This window comes from Salmo salar, unplaced genomic scaffold, assembly GCF_905237065.1.
Source record: "Salmo salar unplaced genomic scaffold, Ssal_v3.1, whole genome shotgun sequence".
In the NCBI taxonomy this organism is placed as follows: Eukaryota; Metazoa; Chordata; class Actinopteri; order Salmoniformes; family Salmonidae; genus Salmo; species Salmo salar.
The window spans coordinates 1-27,118 of record NW_025547449.1 but is presented as its reverse complement, the minus strand read 5'-3'; the positions used below and the strand labels follow the sequence as shown (position 1 = coordinate 27,118).

The 27,118-nt window shown below is 49.1% G+C and overlaps 1 pseudogene; it reads right to left on the bottom strand.

Moving 5' to 3' along the window:
* The window catches only part of LOC123731861 (lethal(2) giant larvae protein homolog 1-like), a 48,971-nt pseudogene extending 26,879 nt beyond the window's left edge, over positions 1-22,092 (bottom strand).
* Positions 22,093-27,118: the final 5,026 nt, after the last annotated feature.

Below are 27,118 nucleotides of genomic sequence, written 5' to 3'. Positions count from 1 at the left end.
GAGACAGACCAGAGGACCCTCCATCGCTAGGGGAGTCGTTAGGGCGCAGGGTACACCAGGAGACAACAGAGAGACAGAACAGCTCAACACACCAGAGGACCCTCCGTCGCTAGGGAGTCGTTAGGGTGCAGGGGTACACCTGGAGACAACAGAGAGACAGAACAGCTCAACACACCAGAGGACCCTCCGTCGCTAGGGAGTCGTTAGGGTACACCTGGAGACAACAGAGAGACAGAACAGCTCAACACACCAGAGGACCCTCCATCGCTAGGGGAGTCGTTAGGCGCAGGGTACACCTGGAGACAACAGAACAGCTCAACACAACAGAGGACCCTCCGTCGCTAGGGGAGTCGTTAGGGTGCAGACTACACCTGGAGACAACAGAGAGACAGAACAGCTCAACACACCAGAGGACCCTCCGTCGCTAGGGAGTCGTTAGGGCGCAGGGGTACACCTGGAGACAACAGAACAGCTCAACACACCAGAGGACCCTCCATCACTAGGGGAGTCGTTAGGGCGCAGGGTACACCTGGAGACAACAGAACAGCTCAACACACCAGAGGACCCTCCATCGCTAGGGAGTCGTTAGGGTGCAGGGTACACCTGGAGACAACAGAGAGACAGAACAGCTCAACACACCAGAGGACCCTCCGTCGCTAGGGGAGTCGTTAGGGCGCAGGGTACACCTGGAGACAACAGAACAGCTCAACACAACAGAGGACCCTCCGTCGCTAGGGGAGTCGTTAGGGCGCAGGGTACACCTGGAGACAACAGAGACACAGAACAGCTCAACACACCAGAGGACCCTCCATCGCTAGGGGAGTCGTTAGGGCGCAGGGTACACCTGGAGACAACAGAGAGACAGACCAGCTCAACACACCAGAGGACCCTCCGTCGCTAGGGAGTCGTTAGGGCGCAGGGGTACACCTGGAGACAACAGAGAGACAGACCAGAGGACCCTCCGTCGCTAGGGGAGTCGTTAGGGTGCAGACTACACCTGGAGACAACAGAGAGACAGAACAGCTCAACACACCAGAGGACCCTCCGTCGCTAGGGGAGTCGTTAGGGTGCAGGGTACACCTGGAGACAACAGAGAGACAGAACAGCTCAACACACCAGAGGACCCTCCGTCGCTAGGGGAGTCGTTAGGGCGCAGGGTACACCTGGAGACAACAGAGAGACATAACAGCTCAACACACCAGAGGACCCTCCGTCGCTAGGGGAGTCGTTAGGGTACACCTGGAGACAACAGAGTGTGTGTGTCTCTACCAGGCGAGTACAGTCATGTGTGTGTACCTGTCCTGTCCTGTCCAAGACAGACAGACAGACAGACAGACAGACAGACAGACAGACAGACAGACAGACAGACAGACAGAGTGTGTGTGTGTGTGTGTACCTGGCCAGAACAGTGGTGTGTCTGTGGTAGTCGAACAGTCCGAAGCCGTGACTCGTCCCGAACGCTACGAGGTTCCACTCCGCATGCAGCGTCACCGCGGTAACAGAGGCTGGGGGGAGGGCCTGCACCACGACCAATGGCTGGAAGCCTGGAGGAAAGGGGGCGGGGCTGGTTCGGGGCTCCAGCCTATCATGGCCCTTCCAGGTGAACCCCTCTCGGTCCTGAAGCAGGTCGACCGTGGAGACATCGACCGTGTGGTCCGACCGCTCATCATTCAGACCCAGCACGATCACCTGGAGACACAGAGAGACACACAGAGAGACAGACAGAGAGACAGACACAGAGAGACAGACACACAGAGACAGACAGAGAGACAGACAGAGACACACAGAGAGACAGACACACAGAGACAGACAGAGAGACAGACACACAGAGACAGACAGAGAGACAGACACACAGAGACAGACACACAGAGACAGACACACAGAGACAGACACACAGAGACAGACACACAGAGACAGACACACACAGACAAAGAGAGAAGAAGAAGAGAGAGTGTCTAATTATACAAACACAGTTGTCCGTGTGTGTGTGTGTGTGTTTGTGTGTGTGTGTGTGTGTGTTCTGTACCTGTCCAGCGGTCCCGGCCACCACCAGTCTACAGCTGTATTTACAAAGACTGATCTTCTGTATCCCGAGACGAGGATCATCACTGTACGGATCAAAACATCCCACCTGGAACACACATCATCATCATCACTATACGGATCAAAACAGCCCACCTGGAACACACATCATCATCATCATCATCATCACTATACGGATCAAAACAGCCCACCTGGAACACACATCATCATCATCATCACTATACGGATCAAAACAGCCCACCTGGAACACACATCATCATCATCATCATCATCACTATACGGATCAAAACAGCCAACCTAGAACACACACCATCATCATCATCATCATCATCACTATACGGATCAAAACAGCCCACCTGGAACACACATCATCATCATCATCATCACTATACGGATCAAAACAGCCCACCTGGAACACACACCATCATCATCATCACTATACGGATCAAAACAGCCCACCTGGAACACACATCATCATCATCATCATCACTATACGGATCAAAACAGCCCACCTGGAACACACACCATCATCATCACTATACGGATCAAAACAGCCCACCTGGAACACACATCATCATCATCATCATCACTATACGGATCAAAACAGCCCACCTGGAACACACACCATCATCATCACTATACGGATCAAAACAGCCCACCTGGAACACACACCATCATCATCACTATACGGATCAAAACAGCTCACCTGGAACACACATCATCATCATCACTATACGGATCAAAACAGCCCACCTGGAACACACATCATCATCACTATACGGATCAAAACAGCCACCTGGAACACACATCATCATCATCACTATACGGATCAAAACAGCCCACCTTGAACACACACCATCATCATCATCACTATACGGATCAAAACAGCCCACCTGGAACACACATCATCATCATCATCACTATACGGATCAAAACAGCCCACCTGGAACACACATCATCATCACTATACGGATCAAAACAGCCCACCTGGAACACACATCATCATCATCACTATACGGATCAAAACAGCCCACCTTGAACACACACCATCATCATCATCACTATACGGATCAAAACAGCCCACCTTGAACACACACCATCATCATCATCACTACACGGATCAAAACAGCCCACCTGGAACACACACCATCATCATCACTATACGGATCAAAACAGCCAACTCCATACCCCACAATGACACCATACCCCACAATGACACCATAATGACACCATACCCCACAATGACACCACAATGACACCATACCCCACAATGACACCACAACGACTCCACACCCCACAACGACTCCACACCCCACAACGACACCACAACGACTCCACACCCCACAACGACTCCACACCCCACAACGACTCCACACCCCACAACGACTCCACACCCCACAACGACTCCACACCCCACAACGACTCCACACCCCACAACGACTCCACACCCCACAACGACTCCACACCCCACAACGACTCCACACCCCACAACGACACCACACCCCACAATGACTCCATACCCCACAATGACTCCATACCCCACAACGACTCCATACCCCACAACGACGCCATACCCCACAACGACTCCATACCCCACAACGACTCCATACCCCACAACGACTCCATACCCCACAACGACACCATACCCCACAACGACTCCATACCCCACAACGACTCCATACCCCACAACGACTCCATACCCCACAACGACTCCATACCCCACAACGACTCCATAACGACTCCGCACCCCACAACGACACCATACCCCACAACGACACCATACCCCACAACGACTCCACACCCCACAACGACTCCACACCCCACAACGACTCCACACCCCACAACGACTCAATACTCCACGACTCAATACCCCACAACGACTCCATACCCCACAACGACTCCATAACGACTCCATACCCCACAACGACACCATACCCCACAACGACTCCATACCCCACAACGACTCCACACCCCACAACGACTCCACACCCCACAACGACTCAATACTCCACGACTCAATACCCCACAACGACTCCACACCCCACAACGACTCCACACCCCACAACGACTCCACACCCCACAACGACTCCACACCCCCACAATGACACCATACCCCACAATGACACCATAATGACACCATACCCCACAATGACTCCATACCCCACAACGACTCCATACCCCCACAATGACACCATACCCCACAATGACACCACAATGACTCCATACCCCACAACGACTCCACACCCCACAACGACTCCACACCCCACAACGACTCCATACCCCACAACGACTCCATACCCCACAACGACTCCATACCCCACAACGACTCCATACCCCACAACGACACCATACCCCACAACGACTCCATACCCCACAACGACTCCATACCCCACAACGACTCCATACCCCACAACGACTCCATACCCCACAACGACTCCACAATCGACACCATACCCCACAACGACACCATACCCCACAACGACTCCACACCCCACAACGACTCCACACCCCACAACGACTCAATACTCCACGACTCAATACCCCACAACGACTCCACACCCCACAACGACTCCACACCCCACAACGACTCCACACCCCACAACGACTCCACACCCCACAACGACTCCACACCCCACAACGACTCCATACCCCCACAATGACACCATACCCCACAATGACACCTCAATGACACCATACCCCACAATGACTCCATACCCCACAACGACTCCATACCCCCACAATGACACCATACCCCACAATGACACCATACCCCACAATGACACCATACTGACACCATACCCCACAATGACACCATACCCCACAATGACTCCATACCCCACAATGACTCCATACCCCACAATGACTCCATACCCCACAATGACTCCATACCCCACAATGACTCCATACCCCACAATGACTCCATACCCCACAATGACTCCATACCCCACAATGACTCCATACCCCACAACGACTCCATACCCCACAACGACTCCATACCCCACAACGACTCCATACCCCACAACGACTCCACACCCCACAACGACTCCATACCCCCACAACGACTCCATACCCCACAACGACTCCACACCCCACAACGACTCCATACCCCACAACGACTCCATACCCCACAACGACTCCATACCCCATAATGACAAAGTGTAAACAGGTTTTTAGAAATGTTTGCAAATTTATAAGAAATGTGTGAGTGCGTGCTTCTGTGTGAGCGTGTGTGTGTGTGTGTGTGTGAGCGTGTGTGTGTGAGCGTGTGTGTGTGTGTGTGTGTGTGTGTTCTGACCTTCCTAAAGGGAGGCCACTCCTCCTCTTGCGGTGCCTCGGGGTCGTCGCTAGGGTCCAGGGGGTCGTCGTTAGGGTCGGTATGGAAGACGTTAGCCGTGCTGAGCTTGTAGAGGGGAGTCATAGCAACAGCAGACACATCCCAGAACCGCACCGTACCGTCCTCATGCCTACACACACACACGTTACATACAGAGAGACACACACACACACACACACGTTACATACAGAGAGACACACACACACACACACACACACACACACACACACACACACACACACACACACACACGTTACATACAGAGAGCACACACACACACACACACACACACACACACACGTTACATACAGAGAGACACACACACACACACACACACACAGACACACACACACACACACACACACACACACACACTTCTTTTTAACATAGTGGAGACAGGAGATGCAGTTGAGGTTGGAAGTTTACATACACCTTCGTCAAGTACAAGTAGCTTCATCCTTGCTGAGCGGCCTTTCAGGTTATGTCGATATAGGACTCGTTTTTTTACTGTGGATATAGATTTCTTTTGTACCTGTTTCCTCCAGCATCTTCACAACGTCCTTTGCTGTTGTTCTGGGATTGATTTGCACTTTTCGCACCAAAGTACGTTAATCTCTATGAGACAGAACGCGTCTCCTTCCTGAGCGGTGTGACGGCTGCCTGGTCCCATGGTGTTTATACTGGCGTACTATTGTTTGTACAGATGAACGTGGTACCTTCAGGCGTTTGGAAATCGCTCCCAAGGATGAACCATGACTTGTGGAGGTCAATAATTTATTTTCTGAGGTCTTGGCTGATTTATTTTTAATTTTTCCAATATTGTCAAGCAAAGAGGCACTGAGTTTGAAGGTAGGCCTTGAAATACATCCACAGGTATATCTCCAATTAACTCAAATTCTGTCAATTAGCCTATCAGAAGCTTCTAAAGCCATGACATCGTTTTCTGGAATTTTCCAAGCTGTTTAAAGGCACCAGTCAACTTAGTGGATGTAAACTTCTGACCCACTGGAATTGTGATACAGTGAATTATAAGTGAAATAATCTGTCTGTAAACAATTGTTGGAAAAATGACCTGTGTCACGCACAAAGTAGATGTCCTAACCGACTTGCCCAAAACTATATAGTTTGTTAACAAGAAATTTGTGGAGTGGTTGAAAACGAGTTTTAAATGACTCCCAACCTAAAGTGGATGTAAACTTCCGATTTCAAATGTACACACCTCTTCTAACATCGTGGAGAGACAGTAAGAAGACCCTGTGTGTGTGTGTGTGTGTGTGTGTGTGTGTGTGTGTGTGTGTGTGTGTGTGTGTGTGTGTGTTTTACCCCGTCAGCAACAACTCCTGTTGTCTGGGCGTGGGCGCTAGATTCTTCCCTCCACATATCGGCCAACTCTACACACACACACAAACACACACACACACACACACACACACACACACACACACACACACACACACACACACACACACACACACACACACACACACAGAGACACACACACACACACACACACACACACCACATACACACACACACACACCTTTAGGTTAGATGGCTGATACACACATTGCAGCAGAGAGACTAAATGTGAGAATAAAGGCCTCATTCATCCAGCTGTGACGGCCTGTCCCCCTCTGACGGCCTGTCCCCCTCTGACGGCCTGTCCCCCTCTGACGGCCTGTCCCCCTCTGTCGGCCTGTCCCCCTCTGACGGCCTGTCCCCCTCTGACGGCCTGTCCCCCTCTGACGGCCTGTCCCCCTCTGACGGCCTGTCCCCCTCTGACGGCCTGTCCCCCTCTGACGGCCTGTCCCCCTCTGACGGCCTGTCCCCTCTGACGGCCTGTCCCCCTCTGACGGCCTGTCCCCCTCTGACGGCCTGTCCCCCTCTGTCGGCCTGTCCCCCTCTGTCGGCCTGTCCCCCTCTGACGGCCTGTCCCCTCTGACGGCCTGTCCCCTCTGACGGCCTGTCCCCCTCTGACGGCCTGTCCCCTCGGACGGCCTGTCCCCTCGGACGGCCTGTCCCCCTCTGACGGCCTGTCCCCTCTGACGGCCTGTCCCCCTCTGACGGCCTGTCCCCTCTGACGGCCTGTCCCCTCTGACGGCCTGTCCCCCTCTGACGGCCTGTCCCCTCTGACGGCCTGTCCCCCTCTGACGGCCTGTCCCCCTCTGACGGCCTGTCCCCTCGGACGGCCTGTCCCCTCGGACGGCCTGTCCCCTCGGACGGCCTGTCCCCTCTGACGGCCTGTCCCTCTAACGGCCTGTCCCTCTAACGGCCTGTCCCTCTGACGGCCTGTCCCTCTGACCCCTCTGTTCTAGTGCCAGGCAGGCTGGTATGATATATACGACAACAACAGCTGGTACTGGCTGCAAAGCCTTTAACTGTGGACATCTGCAGCTAAGCTAACAACGCTAATACGGACTAACCTGCACGCTAAGCTAACAACGCTAATACAGGCTAACCTGCTGCTAAGCTAACAACGCTAATACAGACTAACCTGCTGCTAAGCTAACAACGCTAATACAGGCTAACCTGCTGCTAAGCTAACAACGCTAATACGGGCTAACCTGCTGCTAAGCTAACAACGCTAATACGGGCTAACCTGCTGCTAAGCTAACAACGCTAATACAGGCTAACCTGCTGCTAAGCTAACAACGCTAATACAGGCTAACCTGCTGCTAAGCTAACAACGCTAATACAGGCTAACCTGCTGCTAAGCTAACAACGCTAATACAGGCTAACCTGCTGCTAAGCTAACATGGCTAATACAGACTAACCTGCTGCTAAGCTGACAATGCTAATACAGGCTAACCTGCTGCTAAGCTAACAACGCTAATACAGGCTAACCTGCTGCTAAGCTAAGAAGGACTTGCTAACCCAGTGAGCAGATACACCTTGGCCATATTCATTACTGCACACAGTAACAAAACATTTTGTAACGGAAAACAAAACACAGGTGTTCTCACCTACCCACCTGCCTAATGAATAAGACACAGGTTGGGGTAGGTGAGAACACCTGTGTGTGTGTGTGTGTATGTGTGTGTGAGAGAGAGAGTGACAGGGACATGTGTGTGTGTGTGTGTGTGTGTGTGAGAGAGACAGGGACGTGTGTGTGTGTGTGTGTGTGTGTGTGTGTGTGTGTGTGTGTGTGTGTGTGTGTGTGACGTGTGTGTCGTGTGTGTGTGTGTGTGTGACGTGTGTGTGTGTGTGTGTGACAGGGACGTGTGTGTGTGTGTGTGTGTGTGTGTGTGTAACAGGGACGTGTGTGTGTGTGTGTGTGTGTAACAGGGACGTGTGTGTGTGTGTGTGTGTGTGTGTGTGTGTGTGTAACAGGGACGTGTGTGTGTGTGTGTGTGTGTGTGTGTGTGTGTGTGTAACAGGGACGTGTGTGTGTGTGTGTGTGTGTGTGTGTGTGTGTGTGTGTGTGTGTGTAACAGGGACGTGTGTGTGTGTGTGTGTGTGTGTGTGTGTGTGTGTGTGTGTGTGTGTGTGTGTGTGTGTGTGTATATATCCACCCCGTGTGCGTGTTGAGTGCCCTGGCTGTTCCCAGCGGCGGCCAGGCGGTCCCAGAGCTTGCCGGGGACGTCGTCCAGGTGACAGGATGTGGTGATGGCGGAGGAGTGGAGCGGGGCCAGGTAGGGAGGAGGGACAGAGGGCCACCCGGTGGTCTGGAGGTCTATTACAACCAGCTCCTCTTCTAGTAAAACCACTAGGGCTGTAGGATCATCATAGTCTGGGAGAGGAAATACACATTATTAATACAGGGGGGAGGGACAGAGGGCCACCCGGTGGTCAGGAGGTCTGGGAGAGGAAATACACATTATTAATACAGGGGGGATCCAGGTAGAGAGGAGGGACAGAGGGCCACCTAGTGGTCAGGAGGTCTGGGAGAGGAAATACACATTATTAATACAGGGGGGGTCCAGGTAGAGAGGAGGGACAGAGGGCCACCTAGTGGTCAGGAGGTCTGGGAGAGGAAATACACATTATTAATACAGGGGGGGATCCAGGTAGAGAGGAGGGACAGAGGGGCCACCTGGTGGTCAGGAGGTCTGGGAGAGGAAATACACATTATTAATACAGGGGGGGATCCAGGTAGAGAGGAGGGACAGAGGGCCACCTGGTGGTCAGGAGGTCTGGGAGAGGAAATACACATTATTAATACAGGGGGGGGATCCAGGTAGAGAGGAGGGACAGAGGGCCACCTAGTGGTCAGGAGGTCTGGGAGAGGAAATACACATTATTAATACAGGGGGGGGGGGATCCAGGTAGAGAGGAGGGACAGAGGGCCACCTAGTGGTCAGGAGGTCTGGGAGAGGAAATACACATTATTAATACAGGGGGGGGGAAGGTCAGGTAGCCGAGCGACGAGGAGCGCTGGGACAATCCCAGAGCAGACTAGGTGAATAATTGGTGGATGTGCCCTTGCGCAAGGCACTTAACCCTAATTGTGTCTGTAAGTCGCTCTGGATAAGTGAGTGTAACCGATGTGAAAATGGCTAGCTAGTTAGCGGTGGTGCGCTCTAATAGCGTTTTTAAAAATCGGGTGACGTCACTCGCTCTCAGACCTTGAAGTAGGGTTTCCCCTTTGCTCTGCAAAGGGCCGCGGGTTTTGTGGCGCGATGGGTAACGATGCTTCGTGGGGGTGTCAGTTATTGATGTGCGCAGAGGGTCCCTGGTTCGAGCCCGGGACGTCTCTCTCTCTCTCTCTCTCTCACCGTGCTCCAGGTCAGTGGTCTGTCTCTCACCGTGCTCCAGGTCAGTCTCTCACCGTGCTCCAGGTCAGTGGTCTGTCTCTCACCGTGCTCCAGGTCAGTGGTCTGTCTCTCACCGTGCTCCAGGTCAGTGGTCTGTCTGTCACCGTGCTCCAGGTCAGTGGTCTGTCTCTCACCGTGCTCCAGGTCAGTGGTCTGTCTCTCACCGTGCTCCAGGTCAGTGGTCTGTCTCTCACCGTGCTCCAGGTCAGTGGTCTGTCTCTCACCGTGCTCCAGGTCAGTGGTCTGTCTCTCACCGTGCTCCAGGTCAGTGGTCTGTCTCTCACCGTGCTCCAGGTCAGTGGTCTGTCTCTCACCGTGCTCCAGGTCAGTGGTCTGTCTGTCTCTCACCGTGCTCCAGGTCAGTCTCTCACCGTGCTCCAGGTCTGTCTCTCACCGTGCTCCAGGTCAGTGGTCTGTCTCTCACCGTGCTCCAGGTCAGTGGTCTGTCTCTCACCGTGCTCCAGGTCAGTGGTCAGTCTGTCTCTCACCGTGCTCCAGGTCAGTGGTCAGTCTGTCTCTCACCGTGCTCCAGGTCAGTGGTCAGTCTGTCTCTCACCGTGCTCCAGGTCAGTGGTCAGTCTCTCACCGTGCTCCAGGTCTGTCTCTCACCGTGCTCCAGGTCAGTGGTCAGTCTCTCACCGTGCTCCAGGTCTGTCTCTCACCGTGCTCCAGGTCAGTGGTCAGTCTGTCTCTCACCGTGCTCCAGGTCAGTGGTCTGTCTCTCACCGTGCTCCAGGTCAGTGGTCTGTCTCTCACCGTGCTCCAGGTCAGTGGTCAGTCTCTCACCGTGCTCCAGGTCAGTGGTGTGGACGGTGAAGAAGTCTATAACTCTGGATGTGAAGTCTAGAGTGATGTGGTGTTTGTCCTGCTGGACGGTCACACAGTGACGGTCTCCATAACTGGCCCTGGACATTCCTCCACTGTAGAGGACGACTGGACACCTACATCAGAGAGACAGAGAGAGAGAGAGACAGAGAGAGAGAGAGAGACAGAGAGAGAGAGAGAGAGAGACAGAGAGAGAGAGAGAGGGACAGAGAGAGACAGAGACAGAGAGAGACAGAGACAGAGAGAGAGAGAGAGAGAGAGAGAGACAGAGAGAGAGAGAGAGGGACAGAGAGAGAGAGAGAGAGAGACAGAGAGAGAGAGAGAGAGAGACAGAGAGAGAGAGAGACAGAGAGAGAGAGAGAGAGAGACAGAGAGAGAGACAGAGAGAGAGAGAGAGAGAGAGAGACAGAGAGAGAGAGAGAGAGAGAGAGAGAGAGAGAGAGAGAGAGAGAGAGAGAGAGAGAGAGAGAGAGAGAGAGAGAGAGACAGAGAGAGAGAGCAGAGAGAGAACAGAGAGAGAGAGAGAGAGAACAGAGAGAGAGAGAGAGAGAGACAGAGAGAGAGAGAGAGAGAGCAGAGAGAGAGAGAGAGAGAGACAGAGAGAGAGAGAGAGAGAGACAGAGAGAGAGAGAGAGAGAGAGAGAGACAGAGAGAGAGACAGAGAGAGAGAGAGAGAGAGACAGAGAGAGAGAGAGAGAGAGACAGAGAGAGAGAGAGAGAGAGACAGAGAGAGAGAGAGAGAGAGAGAGAGAAAACAGAGAGAGAGAGACAGAGAGAGAGAGAGAGAGAGAGAGAGACAGAGAGAGAGAGAGAGAGAGAGAGAGAGAGAGAGAGAGAGAGAGAGAGAGAGAGAGAAACAGAGAGAGAGAGAGAGAGAGAGAGAGACAGATCAGCCCTAGTGATAGTAGAGAGTGATAGTAGATAGTAGATAGTGATAGTATAGAGTGATAGTAGATAGTGATAGTAGATAGTGATAGTAGATAGTAGAGAGTGTTAGTAGAGAGTGTTAGTAGATAGTGATAGTAGATAGTGATAGTAGAGAGTGATAGTAGAGAGTGATAGTAGATAGTAGATAGTGATAGTGATAGTATAGAGTGATAGTAGATAGTGATAGTAGATAGTGATAGTAGATAGTAGAGAGTGTTAGTAGAGAGTGTTAGTAGATAGTAGAGAGTGATAGTAGAGAGTGATAGTAGAGAGTGATAGTAGACAGTGATAGTAGATAGTAGAGAGTGATAGTAGAGAGTGATAGTAGATAGTGATAGTGTTAGTAGAGAGTGTTAGTAGAGAGTGATAGTAGATAGTGATAGTAGAGAGTGTTAGTAGATAGTGATAGTAGATAGTGATAGTGTTAGTAGAGAGTGTTAGTAGAGAGTGATAGTAGAGAGTGTTAGTAGAGAGTGATAGTAGATAGTGTTAGTAGATAGTGATAGTAGAGAGTGATAGTGTTAGTAGATAGTGTTAGTAGATAGTGATAGTAGAGAGTGATAGTAGAGAGTGATAGTAGAGAGTGATAGTAGAGAGTGATAGTAGAGAGTGATAGTAGATAGTGATAGTGTTAGTAGAGAGTGTTAGTAGATAGTGATAGTAGATAGTGATAGTAGATAGTAGAGAGTGATATTAGATAGTGATAGTGTTAGTAGAGAGTGATAGTAGATAGTGTTAGTAGATGGTGGAGAGTGATAGTAGAGAGTGATAGTAGAGAGTGATAGTAGAGAGTGATAGTAGAGAGTGATAGTAGATAGTGTTAGTAGATAGTGATAGTAGAGAGTGATAGTGTTAGTAGATAGTGTTAGTAGAGAGTGATAGTAGAGAGTGATAGTAGAGAGTGATAGTAGATAGTGATAGTAGATAGTGATAGTGTTAGTAGATAGTGTTAGTAGATAGTGATAGTAGATAGTGATAGTAGAGAGTGATAGTAGAGAGTGATAGTGATAGTAGATAGTGATAGTAGATAGTGATAGTAGAGAGTGATAGTAGAGAGTGATAGTAGATAGTGATAGTAGATAGTGATAGTAGATAGTGTTAGTAGATAGTGATAGTGTTAGTAGATAGTGTTAGTAGATAGTGATAGTAGATAGTGATAGTAGATAGTGATAGTAGAGAGTGATAGTAGAGAGTGATAGTGATAGTAGATAGTGATAGTAGATAGTGATAGTAGATAGTGATAGTGTTAGTAGATAGTGATAGTAGATAGTGATAGTAGAGAGTGATAGTAGATAGTGATAGTGTTAGTAGATAGTGATAGTAGATAGTGATAGTGTTAGTAGATAGTGATAGTAGATAGTGATAGTAGAGAGTGATAGTAGAGAGTGATAGTAGAGAGTGATAGTGATAGTAGATAGTGATAGTAGATAGTGATAGTAGATAGTAGAGAGTGTTAGTAGAGAGTGTTAGTAGATAGTGATAGTGATAGTAGAGAGTGATAGTAGAGAGTGATAGTAGATAGTGATAGTAGATAGTAGAGAGTGTTAGTAGAGAGTGATAGTAGATAGTGATAGTAGATAGTAGAGAGTGTTAGTAGAGAGTGTTAGTAGATAGTAGAGAGTGATAGTAGAGAGTGATAGTAGAGAGTGATAGTAGACAGTAGAGAGTGATAGTAGAGAGTGATAGTAGATAGTGATAGTGTTAGTAGAGAGTGTTAGTAGAGAGTGATAGTAGATAGTGATAGTAGATAGTGATAGTAGAGAGTGTTAGTAGATAGTGATAGTAGATAGTGATAGTGTTAGTAGAGAGTGTTAGTAGAGAGTGATAGTAGAGAGTGTTAGTAGAGAGTGATAGTAGATAGTGTTAGTAGATAGTGATAGTAGAGAGTGATAGTGTTAGTAGATAGTGTTAGTAGATAGTGATAGTAGAGAGTGATAGTAGAGAGTGATAGTAGAGAGTGATAGTAGATAGTGATAGTGTTAGTAGAGAGTGTTAGTAGATAGTGATAGTAGATAGTGATAGTAGATAGTAGAGAGTGATATTAGATAGTGATAGTGTTAGTAGAGAGTGATAGTAGATAGTGTTAGTAGATGGTGGAGAGTGATAGTAGAGAGTGATAGTAGAGAGTGATAGTAGAGAGTGATAGTAGATAGTGTTAGTAGATAGTGATAGTAGAGAGTGATAGTGTTAGTAGATAGTGTTAGTAGAGAGTGATAGTAGAGAGTGATAGTAGAGAGTGATAGTAGATAGTGATAGTAGATAGTGATAGTGTTAGTAGATAGTGTTAGTAGATAGTGATAGTAGATAGTGATAGTAGATAGTGATAGTAGAGAGTGATAGTAGAGAGTGATAGTGATAGTAGATAGTGATAGTAGATAGTGATAGTAGAGAGTGATAGTAGAGAGTGATAGTAGATAGTGATAGTAGATAGTGATAGTAGATAGTGTTAGTAGATAGTGATAGTGTTAGTAGATAGTGTTAGTAGATAGTGATAGTAGATAGTGATAGTAGATAGTGATAGTAGAGAGTGATAGTAGAGAGTGATAGTGATAGTAGATAGTGATAGTAGATAGTGATAGTAGATAGTGATAGTGTTAGTAGATAGTGATAGTAGATAGTGATAGTAGATAGTGATAGTAGAGAGTGATAGTAGAGAGTGATAGTAGATAGTGATAGTGTTAGTAGATAGTGATAGTAGATAGTGATAGTGTTAGTAGATAGTGATAGTAGATAGTGATAGTAGAGAGTGATAGTAGAGAGTGATAGTAGAGAGTGATAGTGATAGTAGATAGTGATAGTAGATAGTGATAGTAGATAGTAGAGAGTGTTAGTAGAGAGTGTTAGTAGATAGTGATAGTGATAGTAGAGAGTGATAGTAGAGAGTGATAGTAGATAGTGATAGTAGATAGTAGAGAGTGTTAGTAGAGAGTGATAGTAGATAGTGATAGTGTTAGTAGAGAGTGTTAGTAGATAGTGATAGTAGATAGTGATAGTGTTAGTAGATAGTGATAGTAGATAGTGATAGTGTTAGTAGATAGTGATAGTAGATAGTGATAGTAGATAGTGATAGTAGAGAGTGATAGTAGAGAGTGATAGTAGAGAGTGATAGTAGAGAGTGATAGTGATAGTAGATAGTGATAGTAGATAGTGATAGTAGATAGTAGAGAGTGTTAGTAGAGAGTGTTAGTAGATAGTGATAGTGATAGTAGAGAGTGATAGTAGAGAGTGATAGTAGATAGTGATAGTAGATAGTAGAGAGTGTTAGTAGAGAGTGATAGTAGATAGTGATAGTGTTAGTAGATAGTGATAGTAGAGAGTGATAGTAGAGAGTGATAGTAGAGAGTGATAGTAGAGAGTGATAGTAGAGAGTAGATAGTGATAGTAGATAGTGATAGTAGAGAGTGATAGTAGATAGTGAGAGTGATAGTAGAGAGTGATAGTAGAGAGTGATAGTAGAGAGTGATAGTAGAGAGTGATAGTAGATAGTGTTAGTAGATAGTAGAGAGTGATAGTAGAGAGTGATAGTAGAGAGTGATAGTGATAGTAGATAGTGATAGTAGAGAGTGTTAGTAGAGAGTGATAGTAGATAGTGATAGTAGATAGTGTTAGTAGATAGTGTTAGTAGATAGTAGATAGTAGAGAGTGATAGTAGAGAGTGATAGTGATAGTAGATAGTGATAGTAGATAGTGATAGTAGATAGTGTTAGTAGATAGTGTTAGTAGATAGTAGATAGTAGAGAGTGATAGTAGAGAGTGATAGTGTTAGTAGATAGTGATTGTACATAGTGTAAGTAGATAGTGGAGAGTGATAGTAGATAGTAGATAGTGATAGTAGATAGTGATAGTAGATAGTGTTAGTAGATAGTGGAGAGTGATAGTAGATAGTGGAGAGTGATAGTAATAGTAGATAGTGATAGTGATAGTAGAGAGTGATAGTAGAGAGTGATAGTAGATAGTGAGAGTGATAGTAGAGAGTGATAGTAGAGAGTGATAGTAGAGAGTGATAGTAGATAGTGATAGTAGAGAGTGATAGTGATAGTAGATAGTGATAGTAGATAGTAGAGAGTGATAGTAGATAGTAGAGAGTGTTAGTAGAGAGTGTTAGTAGAGAGTGATAGTAGAGAGTGATAGTAGAGAGTGATAGTAGATAGTGATAGTGATAGTAGATAGTGATAGTAGATAGTGATAGTAGATAGTGATAGTAGAGAGTGATAGTAGAGAGTGATAGTAGAGAGTGATAGTAGAGAGTGATAGTAGATAGTGATAGTGTTAGTAGATAGTGATAGTAGATAGTGATAGTGTTAGTAGATAGTGATAGTAGATAGTGATAGTAGAGAGTGATAGTAGAGAGTGATAGTGATAGTAGATAGTGATAGTAGATAGTGATAGTAGATAGTGATAGTAGATAGTGATAGTAGATAGTAGAGAGTGTTAGTAGAGAGTGTTAGTAGATAGTGATAGTGATAGTAGAGAGTGATAGTAGAGAGTGATAGTAGATAGTGATAGTAGATAGTAGAGAGTGTTAGTAGAGAGTGATAGTAGATAGTGATAGTGTTAGTAGAGAGTGTTAGTAGATAGTGATAGTAGATGGTGATAGTGTTAGTAGATGGTGATAGTAGATAGTGATAGTGTTAGTAGATAGTGATAGTAGATAGTGATAGTAGATAGTGATAGTAGAGAGTGATAGTAGAGAGTGATAGTAGAGAGTGATAGTGATAGTAGATAGTGATAGTAGATAGTGATAGTAGATAGTGATAGTAGATAGTAGAGAGTGTTAGTAGAGAGTGTTAGTAGATAGTGATAGTGATAGTAGAGAGTGATAGTAGAGAGTGATAGTAGATAGTGATAGTAGATAGTAGAGAGTGTTAGTAGAGAGTGATAGTAGATAGTGATAGTGTTAGTAGAGAGTGTTAGTAGATAGTGATAGTAGATAGTGATAGTAGATAGTGGAGAGTGATAGTAGATAGTGATAGTAGAGAGTGATAGTAGAGAGTGATAGTAGAGAGTGATAGTAGAGAGTAGATAGTGATAGTAGATAGTGATAGTAGAGAGTGATAGTAGATAGTAGATAGTGATAGTAGATAGTGATAGTGATAGTAGAGAGTGATGGTAGAGAGTGATAGTAGAGAGTGATAGTAGAGAGTGATAGTAGAGAGTGATAGTGATAGTAGATAGTGATAGTAGAGAGTGTTAGTAGAGAGTGATAGTAGATAGTGATAGTAGATAGTGTTAGTAGATAGTGTTAGTAGATAGTAGATAGTAGAGAGTGATAGTAGAGAGTGATAGTGATAGTAGATAGTGATAGTAGATAGTGTTAGTAGATAGTGTTAGTAGATAGTAGATAGTAGAGAGTGATAGTGTTAGTAGATAGTGATAGTACATAGTGTAAGTAGATAGTGGAGAGTGATAGTAGATAGTAGATAGTGATAGTAGATAGTGATAGTAGATGGTGTTAGTAGATAGTGAGAGTGATAGTAGATAGTGGAGAGTGATAGTAATAGTAGATAGTGATAGTGATAGTAGAGGTGATAGTAGATAGTGAGAGTGATAGTAGAGAGTGATAGTAGAGAGTGATAGTAGAGAGTGATAGTAGATAGTGATAGTAGATAGTGATAGTAGAGAGTGATAGTGATAGTAGATAGTGATAGTAGATAGTAGAGAGTGATAGTAGATAGTAGAGAGTGTTAGTAGAGGTGTTAGTAGAGAGTGATAGTAGAGAGTGATAGTAGAGAGTAGATAGTGATAGTAGAGAGTGATAGTAGAGAGTGATAGTAGATAGTGATAGTGATAGTAGAGAGTGATAGTAGAGAGTGATAGTAGAGAGTGATAGTAGAGAGGTGATAGTGATAGTGATAGTAGATAGTGATAGTAGAGAGTGATAGTAGAGAGTGATAGTAGAGAGTGATAGTAGATAGTGATAGTAGATAGTGTTAGTAGATAGTGATAGTGTTAGTAGATAGTGTTAGTAGATAGTGTTAGTAGATAGTAGAGAGTGATAGTAGAGAGTGATAGTGATAGTAGATAGTGATAGTAGATAGTGATAGTAGATAGTGATAGTAGATAGTGATAGTAGATAGTAGAGAGTGTTAGTAGAGAGTGTTAGTAGATAGTGATAGTAGAGAGTGATAGTAGAGAGTGATAGTAGATAGTGATAGTAGATAGTGATAGTAGATAGTAGAGAGTGTTAGTAGAGAGTGTTAGTAGAGAGTGATAGTGTTAGTAGAGAGTGTTAGTAGATAGTGATAGTAGATAGTGATAGTAGATAGTGGAGAGTGATAGTAGATAGTGATAGTAGAGAGTGATAGTAGAGAGTGATAGTAGAGAGTGATAGTAGAGAGTAGATAGTGATAGTAGATAGTGATAGTAGATAGTAGATAGTGATAGTAGAGAGTGATAGTAGATAGTAGATAGTGATAGTAGATAGTGATAGTAGAGAGTGATAGTAGAGAGTGATAGTAGATAGTGATAGTAGATAGTGTTAGTAGAGAGTGTTAGTAGATAGTGATAGTAGATAGTGATAGTAGATAGTGGAGAGTGATAGTAGATAGTGATAGTAGAGAGTGATAGTAGAGAGTGATAGTAGAGAGTGATAGTAGAGAGTAGATAGTGATAGTAGATAGTGATAGTAGATGGTAGATAGTGATAGTAGAGAGTGATAGTAGATAGTAGATAGTGATAGTAGATAGTGATAGTAGAGAGTGATAGTAGAGAGTGATAGTAGATAGTGATAGTAGATAGTGTTAGTAGATAGTAGAGAGTGATAGTAGAGAGTGATAGTAGAGAGTGATAGTGATAGTAGATAGTGATAGTAGATAGTGTTAGTAGATAGTAGAGAGTGATAGTAGAGAGTGATAGTAGAGAGTGATAGTGATAGTAGATAGTGATAGTAGAGAGTGATAGTAGAGAGTGTTAGTAGATAGTGATAGTAGATAGTGTTAGTAGATAGTGTTAGTAGAGAGTGATAGTAGAGAGTGATAGTGATAGTAGATAGTGATAGTAGATAGTGATAGTAGATAGTGATAGTAGAGAGTGATAGTAGAGAGTGATAGTAGAGAGTGATAGTAGATAGTGATAGTGTTAGTAGAGAGTGTTAGTAGATAGTGATAGTACATAGTGTAAGTAGATAGTGGAGAGTGATAGTAGATAGTAGATAGTGATAGTAGATAGTGATAGTAGATAGTGATAGTAGATAGTGATAGTGATAGTAGATAGTGATAGTAGATAGTAGATAGTGATAGTAGATAGTGATAGTAGATTGTAGATAGTAGATAGTGATAGTAGATAGTGATAGTAGATAGTGATAGTAGAGAGTGATGGTGATAGTAGATAGTGATAGTAGATAGTAGAGTGTGATGGTAGATAGTGATAGTAGAGAGTGATAGTAGATAGTGATAGTAGATAGTGATAGTAGATAGTGATAGTAGATAGTAGATAGTGATAGTAGATAGTGATAGTAGATAGTGATAGTAGATAGTGATAGTAGATAGTGATAGTAGATAGTGATAGTGATAGTGATAGTAGATAGTGATAGTAGATAGTGATAGTAGATAGTGATAGTAGATGGTGATAGTAGATGGGTGATAGTAGTGATAGTGATAGTGATAGTAGATAGTGATAGTGATAGGTTAGGGTGATAGTGTATTAGTAGTGATCCTCACCCTGACTGAGTCGTCCTCCATAAGATCTTGTTGATGGCTTTACAAGGGAACGGACCTGAGACACAACGAGACAGAAGGAGATAATGAGGTCACCAAATGGGGGTGTAGGGGTTAGGGGGTGGTGTGTAGGGGGTGGTGTGTGTAGGGGGTGGTGTGTGTAGGGGTTAGGGGTGGTGTGTGTAGGGGTGGTGTGTGTAGGGGTGGTGTGTGTAGGGGTTAGGGGGTGGTGTGTGTAGGGGTTAGGGGGTGGTGTGTGTAGGGGGTGATGTGTGTAGGGGTGTAGGGGTGGTGTGTGTAGGGGGTGGTGTGTGTAGGGGTTAGGGGGTGGTGTGTGTAGGGGGTGGTGTGTGTAGGGGTTAGGGGGTGGTGTGTGTAGGGGGTGGTGTGTGTAGGGGTTAGGGGGTGGTGTGTGTAGGGGTGGTGTGTGTAGGGGTTAGGGGGTGGTGTGTGTAGGGGGGTGGTGTGTGTAGGGTTAGGGGGTGGTGTGTGTAGGGGGTGGTGTGTGTAGGGGTTAGGGGTGGTGTGTTAGGGGTGGTGTGTGTAGGGGTTAGGGGGTGGTGTGTAGGGGTTAGGGGGTGGTGTGTGTAGGGGTGGTGTGTGTAGGGGTTAGGGGGTGGTGTGTGTAGGGGGTGGTGTGTGTAGGGGTTAGGGGTGGTGTGTGTAGGGGGTGGTGTGTGTAGGGGGTGGTGTGGTGTGTGTAGGGGTGGTGTGTGTAGGGGGTGGTGTGTGTAGGGGGTGGTGTGTGTAGGGGTTAGGGGTGGTGTGTGTAGGGGTTAGGGGTGGTGTGTGTAGGGGGTGGTGTGTGTAGGGGGTGGTGTGTGTAGGGGTTAGGGGGTGGTGTGTGTAGGGGTTAGGGGGTGGTGTGTGTAGGGGTTAGGGGGGTGGTGTGTGTAGGGGGTGGTGTGTGTAGGGGTCAGGGGGTGGTGTGTGTAGGGGTCAGGGGGTGGTGTGTGTAGGGGTCAGGGGGTGGTGTGTGTAGGGGTTAGGGGTGGTGTGTGTAGGGGTTAGGGGGTGGTGTGTGTAGGGGTTAGAGGGTGGTGTGTGTAGGGGTCAGGGGGTGTGTGTGTGTGTGTGTGTGTGTGTGTGTGTGTGTGTGTGTCTAACCGTAGGGGATGGACGAGGACACAGGCTGGTGTGTGTAGGTGTTACCAACGGCAACGGCCCACACGCTGTACCCCAGTCGCTATGGGAACTGGACGAAGGAGCGACCGGAACGCTCCCATACCAGAGACTCCAGCTGCTGCACACACACACACACACACACACACACACACACACACACACACACACACACACACACACACACACACACACACACACACACACACACACACACACACACACACACACACACACACAACAGTATTTAGCCTTTTGTCGGCAAAACAAGGAGCAAACAAACTTCCATGAACAATGGAAGGAGAGACAGACAGGCTAGACAGGAAGACAGACAGGCTAGACAGGAAGACAGACAGGCTAGACAGAAAGACAGACAGGCTAGACAGAAAGACAGACAGGCTAGACAGACAGGCTAGACAGGCTAGACAGAGAGACAGACAGGCTAGACAGAGAGACAGACAGGCTAGACAGAGAGACAGACAGGCTAGACAGGGAGACAGACAGGCTAGACAGGAAGACAGACAGGCTAGACAGGAAGACAGACAGGCTAGACAGGAAGACAGACAGGCTAGACAGAGAGACAGACAGGCTAGACAGAGAGACAGACAGGCTAGACAGAGAGACAGACAGGCTAGACAGGAAGACAGACAGGCTAGACAGAGAGACAGACAGGCTAGACAGAGAGACAGACAGGCTAGACAGAAAGACAGACAGGCTAGACAGAAAGACAGACAGGCTAGACAGAAAGACAGACAGGCTAGACAGAAAGACAGACAGGCTAGACAGAGAGACAGACAGGCTAGACAGGAAGACAGACAGGCTAGACAGGAAGACAGACAGGCTAGACAGAGAGAACAGACAGGCTAGACAGAGAGACAGACAGGCTAGACAGAGAGACAGACAGGCTAGACAGAGAGACAGACAGGCTAGACAGAGAGACAGACAGGCTAGACAGAGAGACAGACAGGCTAGACAGGAAGACAGACAGGCTAGACAGAGAGACAGACAGGCTAGACAGGAAGACAGACAGGCTAGACAGGAAGACAGACAGGCTAGACAGGAAGACAGGCTAGACAGAGAGACAGACAGGCTAGACAGAGAGACAGACAGGCTAGACAGAGAGACAGACAGGCTAGACAGGAAGACAGACAGGCTAGACAGAGAGACAGACAGGCTAGACAGAGAGACAGACAGGCTAGACAGAGAGACAGACAGAGCTGTAGTTGTATTTTCGTCCAGTTTATATTTACCTGTTTTCCCAGGAACAGGTGTTCTGCGTTGCGGGTGCTGAGATCCCATAGGACGACCAGGCCTCTGCTGTAGCCAATCAGAATCTTCCCTGGCTGCTGGGGGTGTTCCTGTAACGACTCCACTGGTCCCAGAGACTTCCCACACCTGTAGTCCTCAGGTACGCTGAAAAACACCATTACCCATCAGCCACCTGTAGTCCTCAGGTACGGCTGAAAAACACCACTACCCATCAGCCACCTGTAGTCCTCAGGTACGCTGAAAACACTATTACCCATCAGCCACCTGTAGTCCTCAGGTACGCTGAAAAACACCACTACCCATCAGCCACCTGTAGTCCTCAGGTACGCTGAAAACACCAATACCCATCAGCCACCTGTAGTCCTCAGGTGCGCTGAAAACACCATTACGGGGCAGCCACCTGTAGTCCTCAGGTACGGCTGAAAACACCATTACCCATCAGCCACCTGTAGTCCTCAGGTACGCTGAAAAACACCACTACCCATCAGCCACCTGTAGTCCTCAGGTACGCTGAAAACACCATTACCCATCAGCCACCTGTAGTCCTGAGGTACGCTGAAAAACACCATTACCCATCAGCCACCTGTAGTCCTCAGGTGCGTTGAAAAACACCATTACCCATCAGCCACCTGTAGTCCTGAGGTACGCTGAAAAACACCATTACCCATCAGCCACCTGTTAGTCCTGAGGTACGCTGAAAAACACCATTACCCATCAGCCACCTGTAGTCCTCAGGCACGCTGAAAAACACCATTACCCATCAGCCACCTGTAGTCCTCAGGTACGGCTGAAAACACCATTACCCATCAGCCACCTGTAGTCCTGAGGTACGCTGAAAAACACCATCAGCCACCTGTAGTCCTCAGGTACACTGAAAAACACCATTACCCATCAGCCACCTGTAGTCCTCAGGTACGCTGAAAAACACCAACAGTCATCACGCAGACAATCAGCACACATCAGCCAATGAAAAGTGACAGCAGTTTGGGCAGAACCCCCCCAGAGTGGGACTGGGCCCCTCTCCACACAGGGACTGAGGGGAGAAGTGTAGTGTTTCAGATGAGGCAGAACCACCCCAGAGTGGGACTGGGCCCCTCTCCACACAGGGACTGAGGAGAGAAGTGTAGTGTTTCAGATGAGGCAGAACCCCCCCAGAGTGGGACTGGGCCCCTCTCCACACAGGGACTGAGGGGAGAAGTGTAGTGTTTCAGATGAGGCAGAACCACCCCAGAGTGGGACTGGGCCCCTCTCCACACAGGGACTGAGGAGAGAAGTGTAGTGTTTCAGATGAGGCAGAACCCCCCAGAGTGGGACTGGGCCCCTCTCCACACAGGGACTGAGGAGAGAAGTGTAGTGTTTCAGATGAGGCAGAACCCCTCCAGAGTGGGACTGGGCCCCTCTCCACACAGGGACTGAGGAGAGAAGTGTAGTGTTTCAGATGAGGCAGAACCCCTCCAGAGTGGGACTGGACCCCTCTCCACACAGGGACTGAGGAGAGAAGTGTAGTGTTTCAGATGAGGCAGAACCCCCCCAGAGTGGGACTGGGCCCCTCTCCACACAGGGACTGAGGAGAGAAGTGTAGTGTTTCAGATGAGGCAGAACCCCCCAGAGTGGGACTGGGCCCCTCTCCACACAGGGACTGAGGAGAGAAGTGTAGTGTTTCAGATGAGGCAGAACCAAGACAGAGTGGGACTGGGCCCCTCTCCACACAGGGACTGAGGAGAGAAGTGTAGTGTTTCAGATGAGGCAGAACCCCCCAGAGTGGGACTGGGCCCCTCTCCACACAGGGACTGAGGAGAGAAGTGTAGTGTTTCAGATGAGGCAGAACCAAGACAGAGTGGGACTGGGCCCCTCTCCACACAGGGACTGAGGAGAGAAGTGTAGTGTTTCAGATGAGGCAGAACCAACCCAGAGTGGGACTGGGCCCCTCTCCACACAGGGACTGAGGAGAGAAGTGTAGTGTTTCAGATGAGGCAGAACCCCCCCAGAGTGGGACTGGGCCCCTCTCCACACAGGGACTGAGGAGAGAAGTGTAGTGTTTCAGATGAGGCAGAACCCCCCAGAGTGGGACTGGGCCCCTCTCCCACACAGGGACTGAGGAGAGAAGTGTAGTGTTTCAGATGAGGCAGAACCCCCAGAGTGGGACTGGGCCCCTGTCCACACAGGGACTGGTCGCCAGAACCACCGAACCACAAACATTACCCACAAAGCATTTCATTGTGTCTCTCCATCTCCCCGTCTCTCACCCTCTCAACCTCCACCCCCTCTCCCTCTCCCCGTCCCTCACCCTCCACCCCTCTATCCCTGTCCCATCCCTCACCCTCTGAACCTCCATCCCCTCTCTCACCCCGTCACTCACCCTCCCTCTCCCCCTCCTGTCCTCCCTGTCCCTCACCCTCTGAACCGCTCTGTGATGTGATGTTAAGCCCTCGTAGCGCTGAGTCAAGGCCCTTCCCCTAACGACCACGACAACAGGAGGCCCTTCCCCTAACGACCACGACAACAGGAGGCCCTTCCCCTAACAACCAACAGGAGGCCCCTTCCCCTAACGACCAACAGGAGGCCCTTCCCCTAACGACCAACAGGAGGCCCCTTCCCCTAACGACCAACAGGAGGCCCTTCCCCTAACGACCAACAGGAGGCCCTTCCCCTAACCCACCAACAGGAGGCCCTTCCCCTAACGACCAACAGGAGGCCCTTCCCCTAACGACCAACAGGAGGCCCCTTCCCCTAACGACCAACAGGAGGCCCTTCCCCCTATCGACCATGACAACAGGAGGCCCTTCCCCTAACGACCAACAGGAGGCCCTTCCCCTAACGACCAACAGGAGGCCCTTCCCCTAACGACCACGCACAACAGGAGGCCCTTCCCCTAACGACCAACAGGGAGGCCCCTTCCCCTAACGACCACGACCAACAGGAGGCCCTTCCCCTAACGACCACGACAACAGGAGGCCCTTCCCCTAACGACCACGACAACAGGAGGCCCTTCCCCTAACGACCAACAGGAGGCCCTTCCCCCCTAACGACCAACAGGGAGGCCCTTCCCCTAACGACCAACAGGAGGCCCTTCCCCTAACGACCAACAGGAGGCCCCTTCCCCTAACGACCACGACAACAGGAGGCCCTTCCCCCCTAACGACCAACAGGAGGCCCTTCCCCTAACGACCCGACCAACAGGAGGCCCTTCCCCTAACGACCACGACAACAGGAGGCCCTTCCCCTAACGACCACGACAACAGGAGGCCCTTCCCCTAACGACCAACAGGAGGCCCTTCCCCCTAACGACCAACAGGAGGCCCTTCCCCTAATCGACCACGACAACAGGAGGCCCTTCCCCTAACGACCACGACAACAGGAGGCCCTTCCCCTAACGACCAACAGGAGGCCCTTCCCCTAACGGCCAACAGGAGGCCCTTCCCCTAACGACAACAGGAGGCCCTTCCCCTAACGACAACAGGAGGCCCCTTCCCCTAACGACCACGACAACAGGAGGCCCTTCCCCTAACGACCAACAGGAGGCCCTTCCCCCAACGACCACAGGAGGCCCCTTCCCCCTAACGACCAACAGGAGGCCCTTCCCCCTAACGACCAACAGGAGGCCCTTCCCCCTAACGACCAACAGGAGGCCCTTCCCCCTAACGACCAACAGGAGGCCCCTTCCCCTAACGGCCACGACAACAGGAGGCCCTTCCCCTAACGACCACGCCAACAGGAGGCCCCTTCCCCTAACGACCAACAGGAGGCCCTTCCCCTAACGACCAACAGGAGGCCCTTCCCCTAACGACCAACAGGAGGCCCTTCCCCCTAACGACCACGACCAACAGGAGGCCCTTCCCCCTAACGACCAACAGGAGGCCCCTTCCAACGACCAACAGGAGGCCCTTCCCCTAACGACCACGACAACAGGAGGCCCTTCCCCTAACGGCCACGACAACAGAGGCCCTTCCCCTAACGACCAACAGGAGGCCCTTCCCCTAACGACCAACAGGAGGCCCTTCCCCTAACGACCAACAGGAGGCCCTTCCCCGACAACAGGAGGCCCTTCCCCTAACGACCAACAGGAGGCCCTTCCCCCCTAACGACCAACAGGAGGCCCCTTCCCCTAACGACCAACAGGAGGCCCTTCCCCTAACGACCAACAGGAGGCCCTTCCCTAACGACCAACAGGAGGCCCCTTCCCCCCTAACGACCAACAGGAGGCCCTTCCCTAACGCCACCAACAGGAGGCCCCTTCCCCTAACGACCACGACAACAGGAGGCCCTTCCCCTAACGACCAACAGGAGGCCCTTCCCCTAACGGCCACGACAACAGGAGGCCCTTCCCCTAACGACCACGACAACAGGAGGCCCTTCCCCCTAACCGACCACAGGAGGCCCTTCCCCCTAACGGCCACGACAACAGGGAGGCCCCCTTCCCCTAACGGCCACGACAACAGGAGGCCCTTCCCTAACGGCCACGACAACAGGAGGCCCTTCCCCTAACGACCAACAGGAGGCCCTTCCCCTAACGACCAACAGGAGGCCCTTCCCCCTAACGACCAACAGGAGGCCCTTCCCCCTAACGACAACAGGAGGCCCTTCCCCCTAACCGACCAACAGGAGGCCCTTCCCCTAACGACCAACAGGAGGCCCTTCCCCTAACGACCACGACCAACAGGAGGCCCTTCCCCTAACGACCACGACAACAGGAGGCCCTTCCCCTAACTACCACGACAACAGGAGGCCCTTCCCCTAACACCAACAGGGGAGGCCTTTCCCCTAACGACCACGACAACAGGAGGCCCTTCCCCTAACGACCACGACAACAGGAGGCCCTTCCCCTAACGACCAACAGGAGGCCCTTCCCCCTAACACCAACAGGAGGCCCCTTCCCCTAACGACCACGACAACAGGAGGCCATTCTAGAACAGACCCACACTACCTCCTCCCATTGGCTGAAGCAGCTGTCACTCACCTCTGCATCACCTGGTCAGGAGTGATTGGTTGTCCCTCAACGAGAGGCGTGGCAGATCCAGGAAGTGTATGGCCCCTCCTCGGTGCCGACACACAGCAGGTCACATGACCTCAACAGCAGCAGAACCGTCACACGGCTCGCACTGAGACGCACACACACACACACACACACACACACATTATAACACCCACATTCATGTATGTCTCTGTTCCAAGCGTCTCACTGTGTGTGT